This window comes from Ambystoma mexicanum, chromosome 1q (assembly GCF_040938575.1).
Source record: "Ambystoma mexicanum isolate Mex_15411 chromosome 1q, UKY_AmexF1_1, whole genome shotgun sequence".
Taxonomy (NCBI): domain Eukaryota; kingdom Metazoa; phylum Chordata; class Amphibia; order Caudata; family Ambystomatidae; genus Ambystoma; species Ambystoma mexicanum.
The window spans coordinates 1124998961-1125018228 of NC_090922.1; the positions used below are offsets into that span (position 1 = coordinate 1124998961).

Below are 19268 nucleotides of genomic sequence, written 5' to 3' on the forward strand. Positions count from 1 at the left end.
GGTTTCGGCTTTTTTCCAAATTGATATGTGGAAACCTACCCAATCGCTATGTCCTTTCTCATTTAATGGGAAATGGTGATAACTAACCCGTATCCCATTTCTCCTTTATATTTATGTGTTTCCTTGGTTTTGGTGTATTGTCGGGTCAGATTTTGGGTACTGCTCATTGCAGATTTCAGAAGGGCACCTGTTGTGCATTAATGCTCTCAATAATTGCCTGAGAATGGGGTTGTAAGTAGTATTAAAAGTAAACATTGGTCCTTCTCCTTAAACTGACCCACCAAATGGTCTTGCTGTGATGTGTTTTGTATTTTCTGGGTGGGCACATTTGTATTCATTAGCTAGTGCACAGTGAAAGTCCCTTTTTGATACTGCCATGCCAGACAGTCTCAGCTCGTTTGTGAGGGAGAGAAGAGCCATCATGTCTGGACGTGGCAAAGGAGGGAAAGGACTCAGCAAGGCGGCGCCAAGAGGCACAGGAAAGTGCTCCGAGATAACATCCAGGGGATTACCAAGCCCGCCACCCACCACCTGGCTCGCTGTGGTGGAGTCAAGCGCATCTCCCGCCTCATCTACGAAGAAACCCGTGGGGTGCTGAAGGTCTTCCTGGAGAACGTGATCTGGGATGCCGTCACCTACACCAAGCACGCCAAGAGGAAGACAGTCACTTCAATGGATGTAGTCTAAGCCCTGAAGCGCCATGGTCGCACTCTTTACAGATTTGGGGTTGAGGACACCCGCAGAACCACCACCACAAAACCCCAAAGGCTCTTTTAAGAGCCACAAACAAAAAAATACTGCCATGCATTAGAAATCGCTACCCACGAGCGTGGGGAGGCATCGAATGACCCCCTAATCTTCAGAAGAGCTGCATCTTTTGTTGAGCCCAATGAATTTCGGTTGAAGCCAGCACTCAACTTCTTTGTGTTCAAGGCCACTGGACTTCCAGCTTTTATGAGACTTTGGTTCTTTTTTTGTGCCAGCTTTTATCAGTTGGATTAGGGACCATGCCTGGCCTTGCCAGTGCACAGGGACAGTGTCCAACAGCTGTTCTTTGACCAACCACCGCTGAGCCACCCATGTTTGGTTTTCCACAGTTTTGCAGGAGAATGAGCCACATGGTAACAGAGACAGCCATGTTGGCTCAGAGCTGGTCAAAGTTCAGGCTCTTGGTCGTTTTCAGCCAGTTTCGATGACCTCGTTGCGTTCAATGATCGGTTGGCAGCAATTAGATCCAATTGCTAAAGACAAGCTGTCTGCCTGCAGTGTCTCGGTGTAATAGTAGATGTGGGACAACATATGCTTCTTCGTGCTGGCTGGCTGCTAGTATTGACCCAGATGCAGGTGGGTCTTGATTATCCCACTGTCAATGTCGGGGAGACGCACTCGCTAGATGACTTTCTTAACTAGAGCCAGCGTGCTGGTCAGGTAGATCTCCGAAGACCCTGGTCCGAGGTAGGTCGTGGAATCAATTCAGGACATATGTTCATACATTTCTGCTCCCATCAATGTACTTGATGCTTGCTGCTTGGAATTAGGCCATGGATGTTGGAGCGTTCTATCACAGCTGACGAGTTAGATGATTAATGCCAGTATTGCTAACTTTCAGTCTTGCTGATAACTTGCAACTAGAGGCAGAGCTTAAGATGTTTTACTGAGAATGGAAGAGCAGCATGGTGGAGATGGATTGCACTCGGCTGTCTAGATCCTGATTATCACGCCACTGCAGTGGACTATAGGGAAGGGTAGCACTAGTGCCAAGGACGCCTATGCTCGTCCTTTTTGCAGAGACTTGCATAATAACCTGGCACTTAGGGGTTTTAAGCAACTGGATGGAACAGACCAAACGACAAGGTAGGAAGCGGGAGAGTGTGTTCTTTGAACTTAAAAGTTGTGTATGTAAGATGTCAATGTGCCGGTGTTAAATGGCATAAGACACGAGTTGAATGCACGCCAATCGTTCACAGGTGATAGGTGCAGAGCTGCGCTTGAGATGTTATCTAGATGGGAGTGCTAGGAGGGGCCAACCACTGTCTCAACACGGAAGAACCTTTGCTTGTAAGCAACTCTCTAAATATGAAAGCCCTGTTCACTTTTCCGTTATCTCTTGGACTCGCAGGCATATGTAAAGAAACGCAGACATTCAGTGTCATTTCCGAATCCCATTTCCGTTTGCCACAGATATATGTACAATTTCAAAGTGAACACATCACTGACTGAACATTCTCGATCATGTCAGTATTACTACTCGTCCATTGCAACTGTGAAAAAGGGACACACCTGCTCCCTCATACTAAATACTGCAATGGTATTGTTTAGGTCCTCAAACAAGCAAATACATTCCTTGTAGAAGTTGCTTAACCAAGATGAAATGCATAACACTGAACAATACAGCCATGTGTAACCAGCCATGAAGTTCCCACATTAGCTAATAGTGGGTGAAAGGATCAACTTACAAGCTGCCAGAGTGACCGACAAACCGTACTGTGGAAAAAAGTCCCAGGAAACCTCTCATCGATTGCAACACACGTCACTCCAGACAACCATCTAATGCCTGCTCCGCTTGCACCGTCCAGCCTATGCAAATACAGCAACGCAGGCATGCGTGAAGATCCTTGTGCATCTAAACCCCTCAACTATGGAACAGCAGAGACCCCCATGCGAAGGGACATGAACGGTATGGGCTCCGCAAGAGCTACAAACTGTAGGCAGAAAGTAAGAAGAACACTGTGCATGAGCACACCTCTGCACTGGGTTCATGGGTATTGCCTTTACACAAAAACCCCATCTATGGGTGTGCGTTGCTCACGTGACTCTGGCGTTGTCCCGATGTGGCATGTAATCTTAGCATTGTAAAATCCAAGCGTCCGATAGACTATGGGCCTGATCACGACTTTGGCGATAACGGTGGCGGTATTACCGCCGGCGGTATTAGCCCTACCGCCAAACTCCCTGGCGCTAATAGCGCTGGATCACGAGTTTGGCGGTAATGTAATTCCACATTCCCCATTGAGCCCATTCGGGAATGCCCCATTCCCCATTGGGCTCAATGGGGAAAATTTGCGCTCTTACTGCCGGCGGGAAATAATAGGGCGAATTTTCAGCAGATTTCCCCCCAGCCAAGAGCTGGGGCGAAATCCGCCGAAGTCCTGATTTGGCGGACCCTTAAATCTGACGGTAATAGCGCGACCACCGGATTTAAGGGTTACCGCCAAAGTCGTGATGAGGCCCTATGACTATTACCATACCAGACGTAAGGATGCATTCTAGGCCTTTATTTATTGAATGATTGTTGAGTTTTAAGGCACTAGATGTGAGGACAGTCACTTTGCAGTGTACCAAGAGGGAGGGAGGGAGGGATAGGGAGGGAGGGGGAGAGGTTCTGATCTTCACATCTTTGGAGCATTTAGGTCAGTAAGTGCAGCGGAGCGTGGGTGGGGAGGGCAGAAGGACTACTACGGAGTAGGATGGTAGGTAAGTCCAGCATGAGGAAAAGCAGACACAGAGTACCTGCTAGCAGCTACAGAGCAGTCGATGCATGCATGAGGATGCAGGAGCACACATGATTCTGGTCCATTGACAAGAGGTGGCAATGGCAATCCCAAAAATATAGTTTGCTTGGTTATGTGTCAAATGTATTTTTAAGAGATATGTCTAAGGTCTTTTCTAAACAGCAAGATGTGTTTTCTTTCTCTGAGGGTGGAAGGCAGGCCATTTCACAAGAGACCTCCTGCAGTGCCCAGGAATCTGACGCCAAATTCCTTTTTTATTCTAGAACAACTGATGGAGTGACAAGAATGTTGGGGGACAGTGCAGTTATTTTAAATCTCATGTTTCAGGTAATTTGGGAGAGAGCACCAGCAGCCCCTCTGGATGATGTAGAGACTTCTGAAAGGGAGCCGTGTCTCTACAGGGAGCCAGTGTGGCGGCCTCTTTTTGGATGACATGGGGCCTCATTACGAGTTTGGAGGCAGCCATGCCCTAAATAAGGGCATGGCTGCCTCCAAACTCAGGTCCGGGTCCGTGGTCCCTGAATGGGGAAATACCGGGCCATTCCGACTTAGGAGCGCCCGGTATTTCCCCATTCAGGGTACCCGGACCATCCCCATTCCCATTTGAGCCCCCATAGGGCTCAATGGGAATGGGGAGCATGCTAACAACAGGCCCGTTAATGACGGGCCCATTGTTAGCATTCCTCACGGGACCCGCAAAGGACGTCTGGTAAAACCAGACGTCCAGAGCGGGTCCCGCAAGGGGACCTCATAATGAGGCTGTACGGGGTTAATGGCGCCGGCACCTTTACTGGCGCCGTTAACCCCTTACCACCTCACTTGTAATGAGGCCCATGGACTTTGTGGGTAAGGCTTTTGTAGGAGGGCAGGTAGGGAGTGTTACAATATTCAAGGCATGACAGGACCATGGCTCTAGTCACTTCCACATTGTGCAACATTTCAGGAATGGAGGAATGCGCTTAAGAGAGTGCAGTGGAAAATCAGATTTTTTTAGATGTCTCATGGACTAGAGAGGAGAAGAGGCCATTACATGTGGTCCACACACTCACTTTTAGCACTTGTGCATACACACAGCACCATTGCAAACACCCATCAGCACTGGGTACTCTACATAACGGGCCTCCAGGATCCCTTACAACAATTTCGCATCCTTTTTATCCACACAGAATTCCTTGTGCACCAATTAACCCTCCGGGATCCCACTACCCCTATGGGACCCGTGTGATGACCCATGCTGTCCAGCACCAAGCCTCTCTGTGATCGAGTTCCGAGTACTTGGGATACATTGAACCGGCAGGTAAAATATCAGCCCGGTACTGTGAGAATAGACCTACAACTATAGTGCCCAATAATCAATGGCACATCATAACCATACTCACTGCAGAATTCTGTACCCTCCACAGGGTCCCCTACATGGATCCTTGATGAAGGCAGACTTGTTTTATTCTAACACCGCTGAAAACGTGAAGAAAACCGGGAACACCCGACCAAGTTTGATCCCGCATTTACAGACCCTGTTCAGTCAGCCTCTGTCACGTCTGCAAAGATATCTTTCATCCTAAGACCCTGGAACATTCATTATTCGATTGAAATTATACCCGTATAAGGGAGTCTTTGAAACCCAACTGACATACCAGTGCAGGAGATCTAGTGAACCCTTGGCCTGTACCGAAGCTAAAATTGCTAAATCTATAGTGTGAGTTCATAGGCATTTCTGTTCTTCTCCCATCTAATACAAAGTACTTCTGTATTTCAGTATATGTGCCGATGAAGTAATAATCGGGACTTGTACATTAATATGCACACTACTTGTGTCAATGGAGTAATAATTGACGCCTACACGTAATCCTGTACACAATGTAATGTTTTCTTATTGTATTTTTTTATGATGTCACTGCAAGTTGCTATTCTCCATTTGTTTGTTTAGATATGTATTATGTCACATTTGTCTACCATATAACGTATATGATTACATGTTCAAGAAAATAAATGTTTGTCTTCTGACATTTAATATACAGACACGGTCAGTGGTTATTACCTCCAGATTTATTCCGTGGATCTCTGATTTATGAGATTACACTTTAAACTTGTAGACAGACCTAAAACTCTGCATCTGTCCCCCTCATTATTTTGTTTTGCTTGAAATACTGTTAGTAAGATAACAAATACTTGTTTATATGTTCCACACACTTTTAGCAGCATAGAAAATGGTTGGGAAGGAGATGCCTATTAAAGCAGGTCAATGGAACTGGAGAGGAGGGGTAGAGTAGAAGTAACCAGTAGATGATTAGAAGCATTTAGGCATATATTGTTGGTAAATATCCGGTCGTGGATGTGTGCAAGGCAGATCGTCATGAGGTTGGCATCTGTGATGGTATCACAAAGCCTGAAAGTATCTGCTTGTCATAGGCATAGGCTGGAAGGGTGCAAGAGGCAGCAGCAATAAGGGTAGTCAGAGGTTTCTGTTAAGTATTGAAGTGCCAAGGGGGGGGGACCATATCCTTGGGGTAGTCCACAGTTGTATATTCTTTGCTCAGAGAGAAAATAACAGGGGCCAGATTACAGAATTTTGGCACTGATGCAAGTGCAAAGTTGAATTTTATTTTTATTTTTAATTTTTATTTTATATTATTGTTTAAAGCGCAGACCTAACTTGAGAGTAACGGAGCACTGTACAGAGTGTGGATAGCCAGCAGTTGGGCTGGCATCTTTTAATAGTATCGTAGTACTGTGAGGTCTGTGCGTTGGTATGTGTGTCCATTTGAATTGTGGGGACATTCTGAGCTGACACCGGGATCGAGTTCCAGAGCGTGGGTTCATGATAAGAGAAGGATTGTTTGCACGTCCTCTCTTTTCGGACGAGTTGTGATTAAAGCCGGTTGGTATATTTGCTGTGCGAGGACTGTGTGCCACCAGATATGTGGAGCCTAGTGCAAGGTAAACTGGTATGCTACTCGTGACTGATTTGTAGATGATATATGCAGTCCCGAACAATATCATGGCTTGCAGTGGAAGCCAATGTAGTTTGTGTAGGATGGAGGTAATTTGGTCAAATTTCCATGCTCCCGGAATAAGATGTGCTGCAGTGTGGTGAACTGCTTTTAGGGGAGCCAAGTGAGCAGCTGGGAGCCCTGTCAGGAGAGCATTTCCTCCAACGATGTGCGAGACCAGAAGGGCCTGCACTACGGTCCGGAAATCCTGTGTATGATTTTACGAGGGGGTAGAGATTCTGAGCCAGGTTATTTGGGCCTTCTTGGCTATGTGTTTCTTGAAGGACAGGCTGCTGTCAATGTTGAAGCCTAAGGATTTTCTGAGTCTGAGAGTTGTGGATCAACTCCTTCTAGGTGCATATCATTGAGCCATGTTTGGACAAGCTGTTTTTCAGCAGGCGGATGGGTTTAGTTTTAGGTAAGCAGTCAACATCCAGGACTGGATGATGGCTAGATAATTACAGAGACAAATTATATCCTGTGTGCTATTTACTGTCATGTACAACTGAGTATTGTCTGTTTATTGGTGCATGGCTATAGTGGGATCTTTGAGGTGAGTGCCCAGAGGCTCCATGTAAAGGTTAAAAAGGATTGGTGAGAGGATGGCGCCTCGGGTGACTCGGCAGGAGACCTGGAGTTGGTTAGAATGCAACATCTGTACAGCCTGGTATGGACCTGAGAGGTAGGAGGTAAACCAATTCAGAGCAGTGCCAGAGAATCCCATTCTGTCAGCAAGGAGGGAGAGATGGATGCAGTGGTCAACTGTGTCGAATGCAGCCGAGAGGTCAAGGAGGATGAGGAGGCATGAGTCGTCCTAATCCATGATTTGGAGAGCATCACCCACCACCTGAATGGTGGCTGGCTTGATGCTACACTTGCTGCAGAACCCTGATTGATAGTCATTTAGGAGGTGGAGTTCATTTCTGGCAAGTAGTTGTGTAGCAGCTACTTTTTCCAAGATTTTGCCAATAAAAGGTAGGTTCATAATGGGCCTGTAGCTGACCGGGTTGTCTGGATCTAGGCTTGTTTCTTTCAAAAGAGGTCGTATCAGAGCATTATTGAGGCTATCCGGGAATTATCCTTCTCTGAGTGTGCAGCATTGATGATGCTGATGAGAGAATTATGCGCTGGGCCCATCAATTGTTTAATAATGGAGGCCGGAATTATATAGTCGTTGTAAGAAGAAGGTTTGAGGGAGGCAATCATTTTTAGGAGATCCGGGGGAAAGACAGGAGCACATTCGGTCCAGGGGGGCAGTGTGCGTTTCCAGGGTTCAGGTGATGCTAATGCTGTGAGAGGTTATTTCGAAGATCTCTTGAATTTTTTTTCAATAAAAAATGTGTTGATTCTGTTGCATTTTTCCTGAGTTGCTGGTACCTCGGGGTCAGGTGAGGGTTTGGTACAATGCTTTACTAGTTAAAAAAGGGTGTTGCTCCTATTAGAGGCTGCCGCAATGATGGAAGAGTAGTAAGCAGCTTTGGCCTCGGTAATCAGAATCCTGCAGTTTGCACTGAGACATTTGAGGTTGGTGAGGTCTCCAGAGTTATGGTTTTTGTGCCACCATTTCACTAGGGCTCTGATCGAGCATTTCTTGGAAACTACCTCAGGGGTGTGCAATGGGGCAGAAGGTTTGTGTTTTAGCCCGGCTTGATTTTAGGGACATAGAGGCCTGGGTCCTGACGGCCTCACAAATGTTAATCTGAAACAACATCTAGAGCAATGGGCCGTGATCATAAGGCTGCTATTTGCACAGATAACCAAAAACCAAGAAGTACCAACATCGTGGAAATCCGCAATTATAATACCAATTTTCAAAGAAGGCTCAAGATCCAAACCATAGAACTACAGGCCAATTGCCTTACTCGACGTAATTGGTAAAGTATTTGCCTCCTTTGTCGTGAAACAACTAGGGAAATGGAGCATAGAATCCGGTCATCGTGATCCCTGGCAAAGTGGCTTTGTTAAAGCTATTGGCACGTCATTAAACCTATTAATAATTAACATCTTAAAGTCACAAACTGAACAATGCAAAGATAAAAAAATCTTTGCGACTTTTATCGATCTTAGTGAAGCTTTTGATTCAGTCAACTGATGTAAACTTTGGCAAAAATTATAATAATGGGGATGCCCGAATGCAATACGCCAAGTAATCCAAAATCTGTATACAAACACCTCAATTCAGATCCGTTTGGATCACCAGGATTTATTTACCAAATCTATCGTAACAAATAAAAGACTCAAACAAGGCTGCAGATTAGCAGCGGACCTCTTCAATCTCTTCACCTCGGACGTCGAGCAAGCATTCGTAAACACACAAAGCTTTCCACCAAAAATTGGTGAGACTCAAATAGCACGTCTGATATATACCGACGACGTAGTCCTACTGGACCAGACACCGGTGGGACTTCAGCACCAATTAAATGACCTGCAAGCCTATGTTCAACTGAACGGATTGAAAATGAATCCATCAAAATCCAGAATTCTGGCTTTTGGTGAGCTGAAAAAACAGCTCAAAGGCAAAAAATCGAATGTATGCCATATAAACGGCAATAAATATTGCAAGTATCAGCGTTTACTTATCTAGGAGTCTGTCTGAACGACAGCAAGGTTGACAAACCAAGATTGGATGCTTTAAAAGCTAAAACTATTAACTTGGCACACCAAGGAAGAATTTGTCTGAAACGCTATGGTGAGTTCTCAATAACTCCACTTCTAGAGTTTTATAGATTGAAAGTGGTCCCGATACTTAGCTATGGAGCTGAAACTGTCTTTACATTTAAATCTGAGAGTTGGAATGTGATTGAAGGCCTCTTTTGGAAAAAAGTCCTGAGACTACCTTTGGGTACGCAAATACAAGCTGTGTGCATGGAACTGGGACTGACTTCATTAAAGGCTATTATAACATGGAAATCACTGGTGCCCTGTCGCAAATGCCTAGACCCACCAATGAAGTCTGGTTTTGAAGTACTAAATGATATGCTCATGATACATCTAAACCAGACTCTACAAGAATAGAGGAACATTTGCCAGGCAATAATAGCCGATTTAGATGAATCCGACCAGACCTTGATAGAGAATCCAGATAAGATCAAGCTCTACAGGATTAACTGGATTATCACAGAAAAGGACAGGCAAAAGCTCAAGCTATATGGAAGACCCTTCCCGGAAGCGTGAGCCCTACATACTATTCCTTGATACCTGGAAATATTTCCAAGTGCCTTGTTTAGAGACCAATATTTGAGGTTTAGGCTGATCCTGTTTCCCACTGATGAAATATTATCAAAACGAGCTACCAACAAACAAAACTGTAGATTGTGCCTCCAAGATGACACCATAGAAACAATGAAATACCTGGTATTATATTGCAGCGATCTAAACAAAATCAGATCTCGATTAATGACAGAGTTCATAATGTATAACACCTTTTGAACATCTGAAGACTGGTGGATGGAGCTATTAAGAGGCCCTCGACTGCGATTCACAATAGCCCTGGCCAAACTAACACTGGTAATCTCCAAGAGACTTAAGAACTTATCAGTGAAAAATTATAACCAACAGTCTCTGGACTCGCCAGGTAGAGCACAACAAAGTGACTAGCACTATCCATAACAGACTTATGAAGCTGTTATTAATTAACTATCATTTTAACATTTCTTTATTTTTAAATGGTGTGTTGCTTTTCTCAGAATATGTATGTCTAAAGCTGTAATTGAAAAAGATTTGCAATATACTAACCATGAAATTCCAATAAACAAAATAAAAAGACAATAACATATTAGCTGAATAATTGCTGGAGGCCCAAGGTATTCCCTGTGGTAGGGCAGTTTGCAAAGTCTGCTTCTAGCTCATTGACTGGGCAGGTTTTGAATGAGCGGCATTGAGTGAGGGGGCATTTATCCTGATCTTTGTGAGCTGTAGTCGAGTGTAGTCGAGTGGGTGACTGATAATGGGATGGCGGTGTGGTCAGACCAGTCAAGCACTAGGGAAAAGTTTGTCCTATTTCTAAAAACACTGGGACATATTACAAACCATTGCACCATGACTAGTGCAGTATGGCATATTATACGCGCTAGTGAAAACATTTACCTGGGGCAAAAAAGATACATTTTAGATGCGTTTTAGCACCAGGGCAAAGTTAGCTCTAGTACTAATACCATTCTGTATCAGCAGTAGGGCAAACTTTGCCCTGGTGCAAATCTACAGTGGAAATGTATCTTTTTTTGTCCTATGTCAATTTTTGCCCTGGTGCTTATAATATGGCAAACTGCACTAGCTATAGTGAAATGGTTTTCTAATATGTCCCAGTGTTTTTAAAATAGGGCACACTCTGTCCTACTGCTAATACCCTGCAACCTTGCACTTGCAGCGTTGCAAAATTTGTGTAATCTGGTCCCAGGTCTAACTTGTACGTATCTGTCACAGAGGAAAGGAGAAATACACATGAGAGCATTATCATTTATGCCAAATGTTTTTATTAAATGGTTTGGTAGGGCAGCATAGATAACAGTGTTAAAGGCAGCTGTCAGGTCCAGAAGAATGTGAATAGCTTGTGAGGTACGGTCATTGTAGGAGTTTGTCTCTTGAATGAAAGGACAGATTCATTTCTTTTAGTGGACTAGAACCAACACCCTTGGGCAGAGAGCAGATTGTTGGACTCTCAGTAGTAAAGGAGTTGAGAGTGAGCCAGTCTCTCATACATGTGCCTATATATTTACATAGTTGTAAAAATGTGTAAATGTTTAAAGAAAATGGAACATGGCTACCCTGGGGCTGTGCTTAGTAGACTGCCCTCATGGCTCAGGGGCCTCTTGTTCCACTTTTCAAATCATACCAATCTGAGGTTTTATGCGTTGTCCTGGAGCGCAGTAAGAACAATTCATACCGACCCTTCCATTCTGTAGAGCAGTGCTGCCAGGTCTCTGCTACAGGAGTGAGAGGCCTCTGCCTACAGTCTCCATTCTCACTGCAAACATTACTGGCTCCTTGCACCAGATTTTGGGACTCCAGCGACATTCACTGCCCCCAGCAATGGAACCAATGAAATCGTCACAGCGGTCCTGCCTCATGCCACCTTCAGACACCCACCTTGCTCCAGATTTGCACCCGGACTGCTCTGCGCATGCAGCACAGGATTTCTCCTTTACCTGGGCAGTCACACTGACACTTCAGACTAGGGCTTTTTCTGCACTGTGAAGGCTGCAGTATCCTGCTGCTCCTCTGTGCCGCGTGCGCAAGAGGGAGCACGACGGAGACATGGTGGAGGAAGTGCAGCAAGTGGTTGCACTCCGGTGCTCCTCCTGAATCAGAAGCTGGGAAGGGCCTAGCTCCGGCTACTAGGAAATCCTAAAAGGGGAACTTTGATAAACAATTAGCATAGTGTTCCGTGTATATAGGTCACTACACAGTCTTATAAACAAATATTTAACTTGCAACACTGTGTGGAGTTTATGATAAAACACAACATAACTGGCGATGAGGAGTGCGAGAAGGACCGACAGTCACGATATAAGGAGCGACACCGCCCTCAGTATTTCTATAATCTCCAGATAGGCCTGCTATACCATGGCTTCAGTGGGAGTCTTTATTTGTCACTTACTTCGATGCGTTGGCTGTTGCACAATATGCCCTTACGAGGACGAAAGCCATGTTGCTCAATGATATAGGACCTGAAGGCCAAAGGATCTTCGTGGGTTTGAAGCCCAAGAATGTTGAAGATGACAATGACGATGTGTACAAGGAGGCCATCAGGAGAATGGTAAAGCAGTTCTCCAGTAAAGAATGTACGGTTCTGTACAGGATAACATTTTATGGCAGTAAATCACTGGATGTCAGTGGATGACTATGTCACCAGGATGCAGGAAATGGCCACACTGTGTACTTTGGCAATAATACAGAGAACATGCTCAGTGACATGTTAACAGTGCACACCAACTCCAGGAAGGTGCAGGATAAATTCATTTTGGAAAAGGAACTGCAGTAAGACAAGGTGGTTCAAAATGCCAGAGATGTTGGAAAAGAATTGGCGAGAGGCACACAAAACCCAGAAGTGCATGCCTTCCATTTAAGGGGGCCCAGTGAAAGGTTTTGGAGTGAGACGGCAGAGAAGAGAGGGGCAGAAAGAGAGAACCATTGAAGTGCCACAGATGTACCAACACCCGCCACCTGGTGAGAAAAAAAAGACTGTCCAGTCAGGAGTAAATAATGCTCATACTGCAGAAAGTTTGGCCACATTGTGATTGCCTGCAAGTGGCATGGGAAGAAAATCACAATGATTGAAGTGGTTGTTGACAAAGGTGGTAATGAATCAACTGAAGAGGACTGATTGACCATCATCATGGTAAATAGCTCGATAGCCAGAAGGGAGAAGCCCACTGTGTGATCCTGGTGGATGGAAATGAAACTAGGGTGATGGTTGACTCAGGGTCGGATCTGATGATACTGCTCCTCCGCATCTACAAAGACATGGTGGGTAAAAACAAGGTAGAAGTTAAGAGAACGAAGCACAGGCCCACAGTGTTTGGAGGTGCATCAGTTCGCCTATTGGGCTACTGGGCTACATCAATGGTACGGTTGAGTTTAAAGGCAGGACAAAAGTGTACTTCTCAGAGAATGGGACATTAAGCTCGATCTCAGCACCCGAAGACAGGTACTATCAGTTGAAACAGGAGGAGCGGTGGTATCAAGAAGTGAGTTTCTGAGACTATTCTCTGAAGAACCAGGGAAAATCAAGAACTATGTGCACAAGATCCGAATGAGACCGAATGCAGTTTCAGTGAAGCATAACATGAGACCTGTGCTTGTGACAGCAAGAGGTGCCTTGCAGAGGCAACTAGAACAAATGGTCAAGGAGGGCACAATAGTGACGTTGGAAGTGTCTGAATTGCTGAACGAAGTGGTTTATATAAAAAAACAAATGACCTTCAGGTATTCATCGACCTTTCATCGACCTTTGCAGTTTAAACTTTGAAGTGTTCACGGATAGCTAACCCTTTGCCAGCATCAACAAGTTAATCCTGATGATGAAGTATTTTTCCAAATTAGACATGAGTGATGCATACCATCAAATGAACTTACACAAAGAGTTAAGACCGCTGACAGCTTTCATCACTCCTTTTGGCACATATCAGTACACTGTGATGCCTTTCAGTTTGTCCTCGGCTGCATCAGCATACCAGGGAATGATGGATTCTTTGCTACGAAACATCGGCAATGTGTCCTATTTACAGGATGACATCCTTATATACTCAGAAGATATGGAGACACATGACGTCATGTTGAGAAAGTATTCGGCAAACTGCAAGAAGCAGGGGTCAGACTAAGGTATGAAAAGTGCATAATCAGAGCGAACAACGTGGAATGCTTGGGATACAAGATTTCAAAAAGGGAAGTAGTCCCAAGAGTAACTTGCTTCAAGCAATAGTGAAGGCCCCTGCATCCAACAAGACATAACTAAGATCCTTCTTGGGACTTGCGGAATATTATGCCAAATGTGTGCCTCATTTTTCCAAATCAACAACGCCATTAAGAGGATTGTTAAAGAAATGTGTTGAGTATGACCGGTGCACAGAACAGAAAGGAGCATTTGAGGAAATAAAGAAGAGAATAGTAGGCGCTCCATGCTTGTGGCTGTTTAACCCACTATGGAAAACAATCATAGCTACAGATGCCAATGCATATGCATTGGGTGCGACACTGACCCAGAGGGAAGGTGACATGGAACATGTGGTGCCCTTTTCTTCTAAAGCACGGTCTGAAGTGGAAAACAATTACTCGACAGTGGAGAAAAAAAATGTGGCATGCGCCTGGGTTGTAGAATATTTGTGGAAATACATATGGGATACAAAGCTTCACCTAGTGCCCGACCACAAACCCTTCATTCACATGTTGAGCCCAGGAGGTACCAAAACGTCCACACCCAGACTGGCACGCATAGCAGCGAAAATGCAGGAATACACCTACGAAATAGTACACATAGTAGGATGGAAAAATGCATAAGCAAATTGCATGTCAAGGCTGCCCAAACAAAGGCAGCCAGCAACCACGTTCTTGAAAGATGAATGCGTGTTAGCCTCGGTAGGAGACCTAAGAAGCAGAGAGTTTATGGAGATGAGTGAAAGGCATTGGTGAGAAGAGTTGGCCAAAAATTCCACCCCTGTGAAGGCAAAAGTATGGGTCAAGAGAGGATGGCTAAGTGAAATAATTATTCCAGAGGGGTTGAGGACGTACTGGAAAGATGGCGAAGAAATTAATGAATCTGACGGGTTGTTACTCCAGGGTGATCAAGTTACTCCACGCCTGGGCATGAGGAAAATAATAATGTGCATAGCCTACTCGGGAAACCTGGGGAACAATATGACAAGGTGGTACAGAGTGAGAGAGTCTTGCTGATGGCCGTGCATGGACCAAGATATTTGAATGATGATGGAAAGGTGCCATGAGTGCATTAACAGTGACACGTGATTGAAGGTGTGGCAAGCACCATTAGTCCCCACAGAAATTCCCGAGGGAGTGTGGCATAAATTGGGATTGGATTTTATCATGCCTTTAGAAGCCATGTCAGCTGACCACCAGTATGGAGTTGTCATGATTGATTACCTATCTAATTGGGTGTAAGTAGAGTTTGCACCCGACGTCACCACAACAGTCATCGATGTGCTTATTGCTGTGTTCCAGCAAGAAGAGTTATCTAGGAAATAGTAACGGACAAAGGGGCTCAGTTGGTCTCCCACGAAATGGAGAAATATATGTGTGACAATAATATAAAACAAATTAAGGCCTCTCTCTATCGTCCTCAGGCCAATGGACTGGTTGAAATGACCAATAGATTCATTAAGGGTGCTGTGCAACTGGATATGGCTTCAGACATGGACCTTTTGGGACTTTAGACTTTGCCCCTTTTCATTGGCACCCCTCCTTCAGGTTCACTCTTGCCAATCTCACAATTTATTTTACTTTCTTACAATGTAGGATTCACTTCCCTTATTCACGATCATGTGCCGGTCAAAGACTTTCGACTGTACAGAGGATTTTACTAGACCCCCGTATGACCACTTTGACCCTCATCTCGCCTTTCCCAAGGCCTTCTGGTAATAGTAGTTTCAACAATCGGGTAATCGGCCAGAGTTTCTCGAGTGAGCACCCACGTGGTGCCTGGCTCATCTGCAGCTGGCTTTCCACTTTTACATCTGCAGTTCTCTGTACATTCAGCAATCAGTCGTTTGCTACTTTTGTTCAACACAGTTCGGTTTCTTTATCAGTCCTCCCCTCGACTCACCAGCTGTGATGAACTGCTTGGATTTGTTCATATTGGGAGTCAAGGCTGGTACCACGGTAGAAGGCTTTGCACTGTGTCCTGCTTATCAGCGTAGGCACACTCTGTGTACAGTTGACATCTGCTGTAACACACTTGGGCTATTGTTTGCGGTCTTACAATTCCTTCCGTGGAGGTCTCACAGGCCTTGGTGGGAAAGTGCAAGGTTGCTTCTCTCCTTGTCACCCTCTCAGTTCGTGCCATCTTTCTCCTTCTCTTGAACTGCCGTGCCTGTATAGCTGTCTTGTTGTGCAGTCTGCCTTGCTCGTCTGGTGCTCCCGCGCTCCACCTGTTATCCCTGTGGGGAAGGGAAAGATCTGTCAGGTTTGTGATTCTGGTCAATTACTTGACTTTCCCTGACCCCTGTGTTGGGACACGTCAGATAAATGGCTCTTGTGTTCATCTGTCATCTTTCATGATGTGTGAAAGTGTTAGAGTGGAAAAGGGGGGTAGAGTGTTTGGATATGTTACGGAGTAGGATGGAGAAAATGTGTAATACAGGATTATAGACCTCGTACTAGGGGTTTGGGTACATTCGGAAGAGTGAGATTGGTAGGGGTTGTGGAATGAATGAAAATTACCAGAGGTTTTATCGTGACCTGAACAGGGGGGATTGGGGAATGGTAGTTGTCAATGCAGTATAATGGGGTTTCGGGTAAGAATAATCAAAGGGACGTGAAGAAGAATGACTGGAAGTACATAGGAAACAGGGAAACAGGGATTCTGGGGAATGTGGTTTCTAAGTGTAACAGGGTGTCTAATGGATTTACCAGATGTGGAGGGGATGGAGGATTCTCAAAAAGGATGTTCATTGGGTGGAAGGAGGTCGAGTTGATACAACTCATAAAATCCTCGAGGACCTTGTCTTCCTCGTCCCTTTCTCCGGTATAGTATCACGTCTCACGTTTGGCATTCCCCTGAGCATAACCCCGGGCTTTCCCCTGAAGTGGATCCTCTCTTGCTCGCCTGTTCCTAGGGTTGAGGTCAGAGAGTGTCGGTCCCTACCAGGCCATCTGAAGAAGGGCTTCCCAAAGTCTGCCTGGGAGAACACCCTCAGGTTTCTTACTCTATACACTTCCCTGCTGGTTGCACCAATATGTATCAGTATTCTCATATAAGAATGTAGTCATGTTTGCTTTGCACAAAAGGTTTCAGTAATGATACTATAAGAAATCATGACCACATCCGGTTTGGCCAATATATGGCAGTATCCCCACGTAAGAACATACTCCAGTTGCCTTTACCATGAAACATGCCACAATATCAAAACCTTTCCAAACGGGCTGCACCAAAATTTAATTCTAATCGCATTCTATCCACATAATAAAACAGCATGCTTGCTTTATCATAGATGCTTTATCGTAGGTGGCCAGTAACAAATTAATTGCCAAAGAAATAGCTAGACTGGCTGCACCAAAATGCCAGTCTAGCCATTTAATAACATTTATCATGCTTGCTTTATCAGAAGCCCATGATACTTGAACCCCCCCACTTCCTTCCAAAATCAGTAGTTCAAAACACACAAGCGTGTGAGTGAGTGCAGGTTGGAGTATCATGGCAGATGAAGGATTGATGGTGAGTGTGCGTGTGTGAGTGAGTGCATTTGTGAGTGTCAGGGCATGAAGAAGACTGAGTTTGTATGTGTGTGTGAGTGAGTGCATGTGTGAATGGCAGGGCAGGTGGATGAATGGGTGGAGGATTGATGGTGAGTGGGTGTGTTAGATGCATGTGTGAGTACCAGGGTGGGCGGAGGGCTGAATGTGTGGGCGAGTGTCAGGGGAGGTGGGGGCATGCCAGAGGCTGAGCACATGTGTGAATATCAGGGCAGGTGGGGGACTGAAGTTACGTGCGTATGTGCGTGCATGTGTTAGTGTCAGAATGGGTGAAGGATTGAGGCTGAACACAAGTGTGCATGAGTGCATGTGTGAGGACAGGAGGGGGACTGAGGATGAGTGCATATGTGAGTGCATGTGTTAGTGTAAGTGTTAGAACAGATGGAGAACTGTGGCGGAGTGGGTGTGTGAGTGTCAGTGCGGGTGGGGTCATGCCTGAGGTTCGTTGCATCTGTGGGTGAGTGCATGTGTGAGTGTCAAGACCGGTGGGGATTGAGGCTATGTGCACATGGGAGTGCATGTGTGAGGGTCAATGAGTGAATGTGTCAGGGCAGGTGGAGGTCTGAGGCTGAGCGTGTGTGTGAGTACCAGGGCAGGTGGTGCATGCCTCAGGCTGAGTGCATGTGTGAATGTCAGAGCAGGTGAGAGAGTGAGGTTAAGTGTTTGTGAGTGCATGTGTTAGTGTTAGAATGGGTGGAGGATTGAGGCTGAGAATATGTCTGAGTGGGTACATGTGTGAGTGTCAGGACAAGAGGTGGGCTGAGGCTGAGTGCATGTGTGAGCGTCAGGGCAGGCAGAGGGCTGAAGATGAGTGGGTGCGTGAGTGAGTGCATGTGTGAGCATCAGGGCAGTTGGGGTCATGCCTGAGGCTGATGGCATGTGTGAGTGAGTGCATATGTGAGTATCGTGGTAGGAGAGGATTGAGGCTAAGTGCATATCTGAGTGCATGTGTGTGTCAAGGTAGGTGGAGGACTGAGGCTGAGTTTGTGTGCAAGAGAGTGCATGTGTGAGTGCCAGGGCATGAGGGAGACTGAGTTCGAATGTGTGTGAGCGTGAGTGCATGTGTGAATGTCAGGGCAGGTGGATGACATAGGCTGAGTGTGTGTATGAGCTCATATGTGAGTGTCAGTGCAGGTGGATGACTGATTATGAGTGCATGTGTGAGTGAGTGCATGTGTTAGTGTGAGAATGGGTAGAGGATTGATGGTGAGTGGGTGTGTTAGTGAGTTCATGTGTGAGTTCCAGGGTGGATGGAGGGCTGGAGGGCTAAATGCGTGGCGGTGGGGGCATACCAGAGACTGAGCACATGTGCGAATATCAGGGCAGGTTGGGGACTGAAGTTAGGTGTGTATGTGCGTGCATGTGTTAGTGTCAGAATGGGTGGGGGATTGAGGCTGAGCACAAGTGTGAGCGAGTGCATGTGTGAGGACAGGAGGGGGATGAGGATGAGTGCATATGTGAGTGCATGTGTTAGTGTTAGAACAGATGGAGAACTGTGGCGGAGTAGGTGTGTGAGTGTCAGGGCAGGTGGGGCCATGCCTGAGGCTCATTGCATATGTGGGTGAGTGCCTGTGTGAGTGTTAAGGTAGGTGGGGGATTGAGGCTGCATGCGTATGTGAGTGCATGTGTGAGTGTAAGGACAGATGGAGGATTGAGACTGAGTGTGTGTGAATGTGTTAATGTGTCAGGGCAGGTGGAAGACTGAGGCTGAGCATGTGTGTGAGTACCAGGGCAGGTGAGGCATGCCTGAGGTTGAGTGCATGAGTGAATGTCAGGGCAAGTGGTATGTGAGTGCATGTGCTAGTGTTAGAATGGGTGGAGGATTGAGGCTCAGCATATGTCT

At 45.7% G+C, this 19268-nt stretch overlaps 1 pseudogene; it reads left to right on the forward strand.

Moving 5' to 3' along the window:
* Nucleotides 1-421: 421 nt before the first annotated feature.
* Nucleotides 422-777, forward strand: LOC138560825 (histone H4-like; annotated as a pseudogene).
* The last annotated feature ends 18491 nt before the right edge of the window (nt 778-19268 follow it).